Source organism: Maylandia zebra, linkage group LG3, assembly GCF_041146795.1.
Source record: "Maylandia zebra isolate NMK-2024a linkage group LG3, Mzebra_GT3a, whole genome shotgun sequence".
NCBI classification, from domain to species: domain Eukaryota; kingdom Metazoa; phylum Chordata; class Actinopteri; order Cichliformes; family Cichlidae; genus Maylandia; species Maylandia zebra.
Genome location: NC_135169.1, coordinates 34,141,196 through 34,148,677, shown reverse-complemented (window position 1 = coordinate 34,148,677; position 7,482 = coordinate 34,141,196). Strand labels below are relative to the sequence as shown.

The following is a 7,482-nucleotide window of genomic DNA, read 5'->3' as shown; positions in this document are numbered from 1 at the left end:
AAGAGAAGATTGTAATTTTATTTTTAAGCAAATCAGACTGATTATACAATCAAGTTTTTAAAAAAGTGGGAACAAAATGTGCACAATTTATAGACTATTATACGAGAATTATTTGCAAAACTTTGCAAATAACACCACATTTAGGTGAAAAATCTGCTGAGTTGAGAAATCTGCACAGCAGACAACAACAAACTGTACGACTTCTGCTGCCAATGATTGAAGTCATGGAATGGTGCTCCACGCTCAGACCACTCAAACCATGAAGTTCTCAACAACTGCAAGACTACTGATCTCCCTCAGGTTGGAGGAGCTGACGCCTGTCCCTCCATTCGTTACTGTCCCACCTGTGGTCACTTTAGCCTCCAAAGTTTTCAAGGTATCATTTTCAAATTATGTGAGATGATAGAAAAGACCAATAACAGCTCGAGCTGAATTAATTCTGGTGAAAATCGGGTCAAAATCACAGCAAATGTGAAAACTTTGTATTAACTTCATGTTTTTATGGATCGTCTTCAAACTACCTACAAAGTACCCAGGTTGACTAATCATATGACCTCAACCTTCACTGTTAGTACCCAACATCAAAACTGAGACATAATAAAACATTAATGTTTAATTATACCCCTTCCAGTGCGGGAGGAGTTGCTTTCTCTGAAAGCTGTTGTTTAAACTAGTTTCTACACCGTTCATTAAACTTTACTATTTCTAGTAATTACCACGCGGTGACTTTGTTTCTTCTTCCCTTCAGGCAGGTGGACATCTGGTTTGTTTTAGGAAATAACCAGCATGTTATTCCGACTGTAAAACATTTCAAGATGAGCTATACTTATATAAAGTACAATAGTAAAATGCTGTTTAATTATGTATTTTGCTTTTATATATGTTCCTTTATTTTGTTTAAGGCACATTTCTAATACAGAACTTTACTAATCTTTGTGCTGTACTGGAACAGGTAAGTGTTACATAAAGCAGTTTCACCCCGGTTCTTTTTTATTCCTCAGGCCTCCAGAGACTGCACCGGACTCAGTAGTCATTTCACAAAACCTTTATTCATCTTCAGTTACGCATGCACCTTCCAGAAGGGAAGACATGCAAGGCCGGTGTCCGTCTGCAGATCTTCACTTCTTTGTCTGTTTCAACCAGTTTTATAGAAACAACCCCATCATAAAACCCACATGGTGTGTTGTAAACTCTGTGTTTGTGTATGTATGCGCAAGAACGTGAGTGCCTGTGTGTGCGCGTACCTGTGTATGTATGTGTGTGCATGTGTGTGTGCATGTGTGTGCGCATGTGTGCACGTGTAGGTACCCCTGCGTATGTGATTCCCTGCCGGTCATAAAAGTCCATCTCCCCTCCAGACCACAATCATCAGGTTACAAACACTGAGAGCCCCACCCCAGGTATCCCCTGGGGAATTTCCACTCAGCTATAACTTCTCTTTCTCTTACTTTCCCAACTCAAGGGGGGGGGAGGGTCTCCTATAAGTCTACTCCTAATTTTATGACACGTTCAGGCCTATAGCTAAACCAAACTGAAGCACACACATTCACAAATCCTTTCCTATTCCTCTGATCTACAGCTGGACCCTCTCATCTAAGAAAATTTAACACATTATATTTTAATTATGTTTTCTTTTACTCACATAAGGATAGAATAGAATAGAATAGAATAGAATAGAATAGAATAGAATAATCCTTTCATTGTCCCACAAGGGGAAATTTGGGTAAAAGCAGCAAGAAAGACACATATACAAACAAACAGTACACAATGTATCCTTACCTTACGGATAAGGATACATTGTGTACTGTCGAGCTTCAGGCCTGTAAAGCAGTGACAACATGACAGGAAATGCGGGGAGAAATGATGACGCTGCTATAACCAAGACTGACTCTGTTTTTGTCATGCAGTACTTCGCATGACTATAAAACTTCCCAATTAAACATGAGTTGAACTTCAACTTCTTTATCAGCAGAGAGATGTCTCAAAACATAATCTGTGATAAGCTTTCTTGTTTTGGCAATCTCTAAAGCAACATTCACCTCTCTCAAATGTGGGTCAAAGTTTGGTAAATCTTTGCTGATCTGTAATATGATGAAACGTACGTGTGAGTATTACATTTGCAACATGGAAGCAAATTCAGATCATTTAAAATTACCTAAAAAAAAAAAAAAAAAAAACACTCTATTGCGCCAATTTCATATGCAGGTCTGGAGTATAAGTTTCTACCTTTCTGCCAAAACTCAAACAGAAAGGTGAAGCTAAGCTAAACCTTGTTTGCTTAGTTCTTCATATCAGCTGTCCTGGCTCTGCCAAGTGAGTCATTAAATAACATACCGTGTCTTTGTGCTTCTGGGAAAGATTTCTTGACTGTATCAGTAATTTCCTGGAGTGTTTTACACTGCGTTTTTGGTTAAAGCTCAGCTTATCCTGGTGTATTTTCTTACCCTTTATTTTAGCCTATGTAAGCATTATTTCCAAACAAACTATTCAGGCTTAAAATTTCTAAAAATGTGGTAACAACAAACAAACCTTTTATGCAGCATCTTTGATCGTGTGACACACCTGAAGCTGTTCAGTGGCACTACAGTCTAAAAACATAACAAGGATATAAGGAACACAACTGCAACATCATCAATCTCACATAAGTGTGAGCCACGTGTTTTAACAGTGGATTTTACACCACTTACCTGCAACAGGAAGCTTTTTTAGCTTCTTTGTGAACATTGCACCAAATTCTGGATTTAAGCTATGTCCCTGTTAATGAATGTTGATGGTTTCACACCTTAACTTTTGTTTCACATGTATGGATTCGCCCTGGCCTTTTGATACACTGGCAATTTTCCACTCTGGCCAAATTGTATAAGAGGATAAGAAAACTGATGCATAGATACAGTATTGCAGAAGTTTAAACGCTGCAAGTGGATCAAGACCAAACATTTGGTGTTAAAATAACTTCAGAACATGTACAGAAAACCAACCTTTTTGTAAAGCTTTATTTTAAGCTTCTCTGCTTATAAACTAGAGGGTTTTAGTAGCAGCAACATCAAAAAAGTACCTTTTTGGTGGATTTAAGAAAATGAAAGTGTTTGAGAAAAACGGAGACACAAAGTTTGAGTTTAGCAGAGCTTCACAAGGTCTTTTTAAACTCTGCGTTTATTCATGATGAAGGTAGTTGTGTGTGGAAATAGACTTGCGCTTAATATTTACCATCTCTGCTCTTTAATTAAATCTCTGTCAAGCTCACGCAATCGGTGACTTAAAATAGTGTTAATGAAATAGTTATCATTTCACCGTTAATAGAGTGTTCTTACAGGTCTCTTTAAATTCAAAAAAATACGAAAGAATACGCCAGATTTTCAAAATTCCGACACACACTGAATGCAACACTAAGGTGTAGCAGAAGTGAAAGAGAAAGCGCTACTCCAGTGTTTTAAACTGCACTAGAGATAGAGATATCCTATACTCAAATATTCCATAAATTAAACACTTTTATTGCCATAGATCTTAGAAAACATCTTTAAGATATCTAAAATATCCCTGTTACCACTGAAGGTATGTTTGAATCTTTTGTTTTTGTGTACTTGTGTATTCCATTTGAAAATAATTAGGTTTGTTTTATTCTTCATCAGCAATTTCTTTGAAAAGCACTGTCTGTCTGGGGAAGAAACTTCTTTTTTGGTATTGTTTTTGTTTATTATAGTTTTTTTTTTCCGTAGCCTCGTCGGAAGTCATTAAATGTAGCTTAGAAAAGCAGCGTGTTGTAGTGGTAATATCGTAATACTCAAAGTGTTTTCTATTCGAGATGTTACTGAAAGCCTGTCACTGGCTGTGGATTTTGGCACCTTATGTACAAAAACATGGGCCTTTGTTTACCTGCTAGTAATAATTAATAATAAATAATGTTGTTGTTGTTGTTGTTTATAAACAAATACTGACTGGTGTATAGACTTTGAATTCTTTTGCAGCTCTCCGTAACATAGAATTGAAGTGACTGAAAATGTCTCTGTTGGAGAGTACTCGGAGGCTATTCAGCAGCACCTCTCTTGGTAAGATCTGTTGCCAGTTGTTTTTTTTTTAATGTTTTTTTTATACACATATATTTAACATCTAGGTCTATTGTTTTTAGATGACTTTCAATAACCGCCCTTACAGGTAGAAACACTTCTCTCAGACACTCCTAGTTTAGACTGTGCTTTTCACACTGTGTGTGTGAATGTTTGGATGACTGAATGTGTGAAGCGCTTTAGGGTCCTCAGGGACTAGTAAAGCGCTATACAAATACAGGCCATTTACCGTTTACCATTTTGTCTAGCCGCACTGCTATAAGAAAGACGGTGTCTCTGAACGTCTTCCATTTTACAAATAAAGTTTTACTGACAACCTTGACCTTAATGGTTCAGTTTGAATTTTTTTGTCAATTCTTATTGTTTTTCATTGATTTAATTGATTAGCAGAAGGGGTTTTAATCTATGAGCCACCATAATTATTTGCTCATCGTTCTGAAATTTACATGATCAGTCTCCTCCCAGTAGCTAACAGGTACCATGGACTGATAAACCAGGGAGCGACAGATTACTTGAACAGTGTGCTGCAGGTGCTGTTCATGACCAAGGACTTCAGAGAGGCTGTGACAAGGTTTGTTACAGCCCAGCTTTAAGTGTAATCCTGTATTTATCAAATATGAAGTCTATTGTGCATTTTTAATTACTCGTATTTACCTTCCATGTAGGTACTCTGGAGAAAATCCTTACTCTGAGTTTATTGATCATCATCTTAAAGTCTTATTTGATGACTTACAGAACTACACAGCATGCACATATAAGATAACACAGAAGCTGGGCATTGACAATGGTACAGTATGTTAACACACAAAACAGCACAACCTTTGAATTGTTTGAAGAGTCTAATAAATTCATCTAAAGTAGATCAATTTACAACAAGTCTTGAAGTAAAGTCTTCTTCAGCCTGTGCAGTTTTTTAATGTAATTTAATAGTTTAACTTGTTTAAATTGTTAGACTGGATAATTCTAAAACATTTTTAATTAAATAACTTAATTGTTTTGTTGAAAGCATGCACATATATTTCCCCACCCAGTGTATGAACAGCGTGATGCTGCAGAGTGCTTGGAGAGGGTTTTAAGAATGACCAGTCCGGATGCATCAAAGGTAGAGACTGTTCTCTTTGACTGGTTCCAAAAGTGAACCTATAAATATGAAAGCTGGGTAAAAAATATCACTTGCCAACAAGTATTTGTGCTTTTTTCAGATCTTCCACGGTCAGTTAGTAAACAAGACCACCTGCTCTAAAGATCATGTAGAGACTGACAGAGATGCACCTTTTTGGTTTCTTCCTCTTTCACTGGTGGATTCCTGCAGTGAAGACTACAGCGTGGTAAGGATATGACAAGTAACAAAGAGACGTGCAATACATAATAATTTTTCTGCAGTAAAATTCTGATTTATGGCACTGATGCAGAGAAAAATAATTAGATGTCCATGTTTCAGTCAGAGACCAGCACGCCGAAATAATTTTAACATTAACACAAATGAAAGACTGTGTTCAAAAACCAGTAGAGTGAGTTTATTTGATGGCAGCTGCTAATAATGCAAAACTTTTTACATTTTTTATGTTAAATAAAGTTAGTGTATTGAAAACCTTCCTCCCTGAGAAAACATTTACCAGCACTTTACAATCACAGCCTTTATGCTGGTCAGCACATCTTTGTCAGAGCTGATTTTAAATAATATTTTTCAGGTGAAGGGCATTGAAGAGTTTTTTAAACCTTCAGATTTCTGTGGAGAAAATCAGATGTACTGTGAGCAGTGTGATGACAAAGTTGATGGTACTATGGTGAGTTAAAAATGTTTATGATTCTTTTATTATTCTTTAAATAAAATTATGAAACCATATTGACTTGTAATGGAAGCAGACAAGCTCCTTGAGGTGACTGTTGTTGTGATTTGGTGCTGTATCAGTAAAACTGTCCTAAATTAAATGTTTTTCATTCAGAGAGATGTAATAAAGCATCATCCAGATGTTTTGTGTCTGCTGCTGAAGAGGTTTGAGTTCAACTATAATTACATGTCATACTTCAAAATCACCTGTTCTGTGGAGGTTCCCTACACCCTGCAGATACCAGAGGTAAATGTGCAGAATATTTTAGTATTTAATCATAATCCATTTTATTTTCTTCAGTCATTCTGATGTTTGCCATTTTTCCTTTGGTAATCAGAGTCAGAAATATGAACTATATGCGTTTCTGGATCATTTTGGGGATCTGAGAGGTGGACATTACTCCACCACAATCAAGATCCAGGATGAACACAGAGACAGATGGTATCAGTTTGATGATACCAGAGTCACAGAGGTAAGATGGATCACTTATACATTTTTGATACCAAAATACGTTCCTACATTACTCATGCGTGACAGTGGCCCAGCTGATCATTCATGTCATACTTTATTATTTTTTACATCATCAGCTTGGTTTTCAGCCATTCCAGCTGGATAACACTGAGAGGTAAGTTTTCGTGCTTGTTATTTCCACTGTACATTATCTTCCAGTTATTTCTTAACTTTTCACACGAGTATGCACTAAACATGCATTAAATACACTTTTCTCAATTACAGTGTGCTACATGTTGAAGTATCATATCACACTGTGCTATAATCACAACTGCAGATTTTTTCTGTGATTGATTCAACTCTGTCCCCAAAACTCTCCTGTGCAAAAGCAAAATAATAAAATCAATGAAAACAATTAAAACATTTATGTGTATCTTTTAATATTTACTCTGTTAGTAAAATGTAAACATACACAGACACATATTAATACGTCGGAAAACACTGCTGCAAAAAATAAATATGTTATAAAATATTAGCCAAACACATCACTGCGAAACTGTGAAAGTAACATATTTGTTACATGTCATATTTGTCAATTAGGTCCCAGACTACATATCTTCTGTTTTATAGCAAAAAGAAAGGTAAGAGAAAATATTTTTGTTGTCGTTTCCTCAGCTGTTTGGTGCCTGAATGATTTTGTTTCTACTTTGTGCTTCATGCTGCAGATACTGCTATTCCAGAGTCCACAGATGTGTCCACCAGTGGACTACCTACCATCAGTAATGAATATGATCAGAGTCAAGATGGGAAAAATAAGAGCAATAGAAAGAGAAAAGGGGAGAAGACAGACACAGCGGATAATCCAAAGACTGCTCGCTTAAGAGAAGCAGGGGGATCACCTGACACCCCCTGTAACGTAGATCCTCTGGACAAAGAACCAAATGAGGACAAAGGAACCACTGGAAGTGATGACCTGGATCAAAAACACACAGAAGTGGATGATTTTAATAAGAACAGACTAGATAATAATCCTGATTTTAAACTTGATATCAGTGATCGATCAGCAGTCTGTGATGATCTAAGCAGACAGTATGAGATGAGTAAATTAATGGATGATAAAGCAGATAATGATGAAA

At 36.5% G+C, this 7,482-nt stretch overlaps 1 long non-coding RNA gene across 1 annotated transcript; it reads left to right on the top strand.

Annotated features, from left to right (window-relative positions):
* Positions 1-6,300: 6,300 nt before the first annotated feature.
* LOC143416496 (uncharacterized) lies at positions 6,301-6,987 on the top strand. Its single transcript, XR_013096877.1, has 3 exons — positions 6,301-6,368; positions 6,484-6,521; positions 6,947-6,987. It is a non-coding gene; the product is annotated as an uncharacterized LOC143416496 (long non-coding RNA).
* The last annotated feature ends 495 nt before the right edge of the window (positions 6,988-7,482 follow it).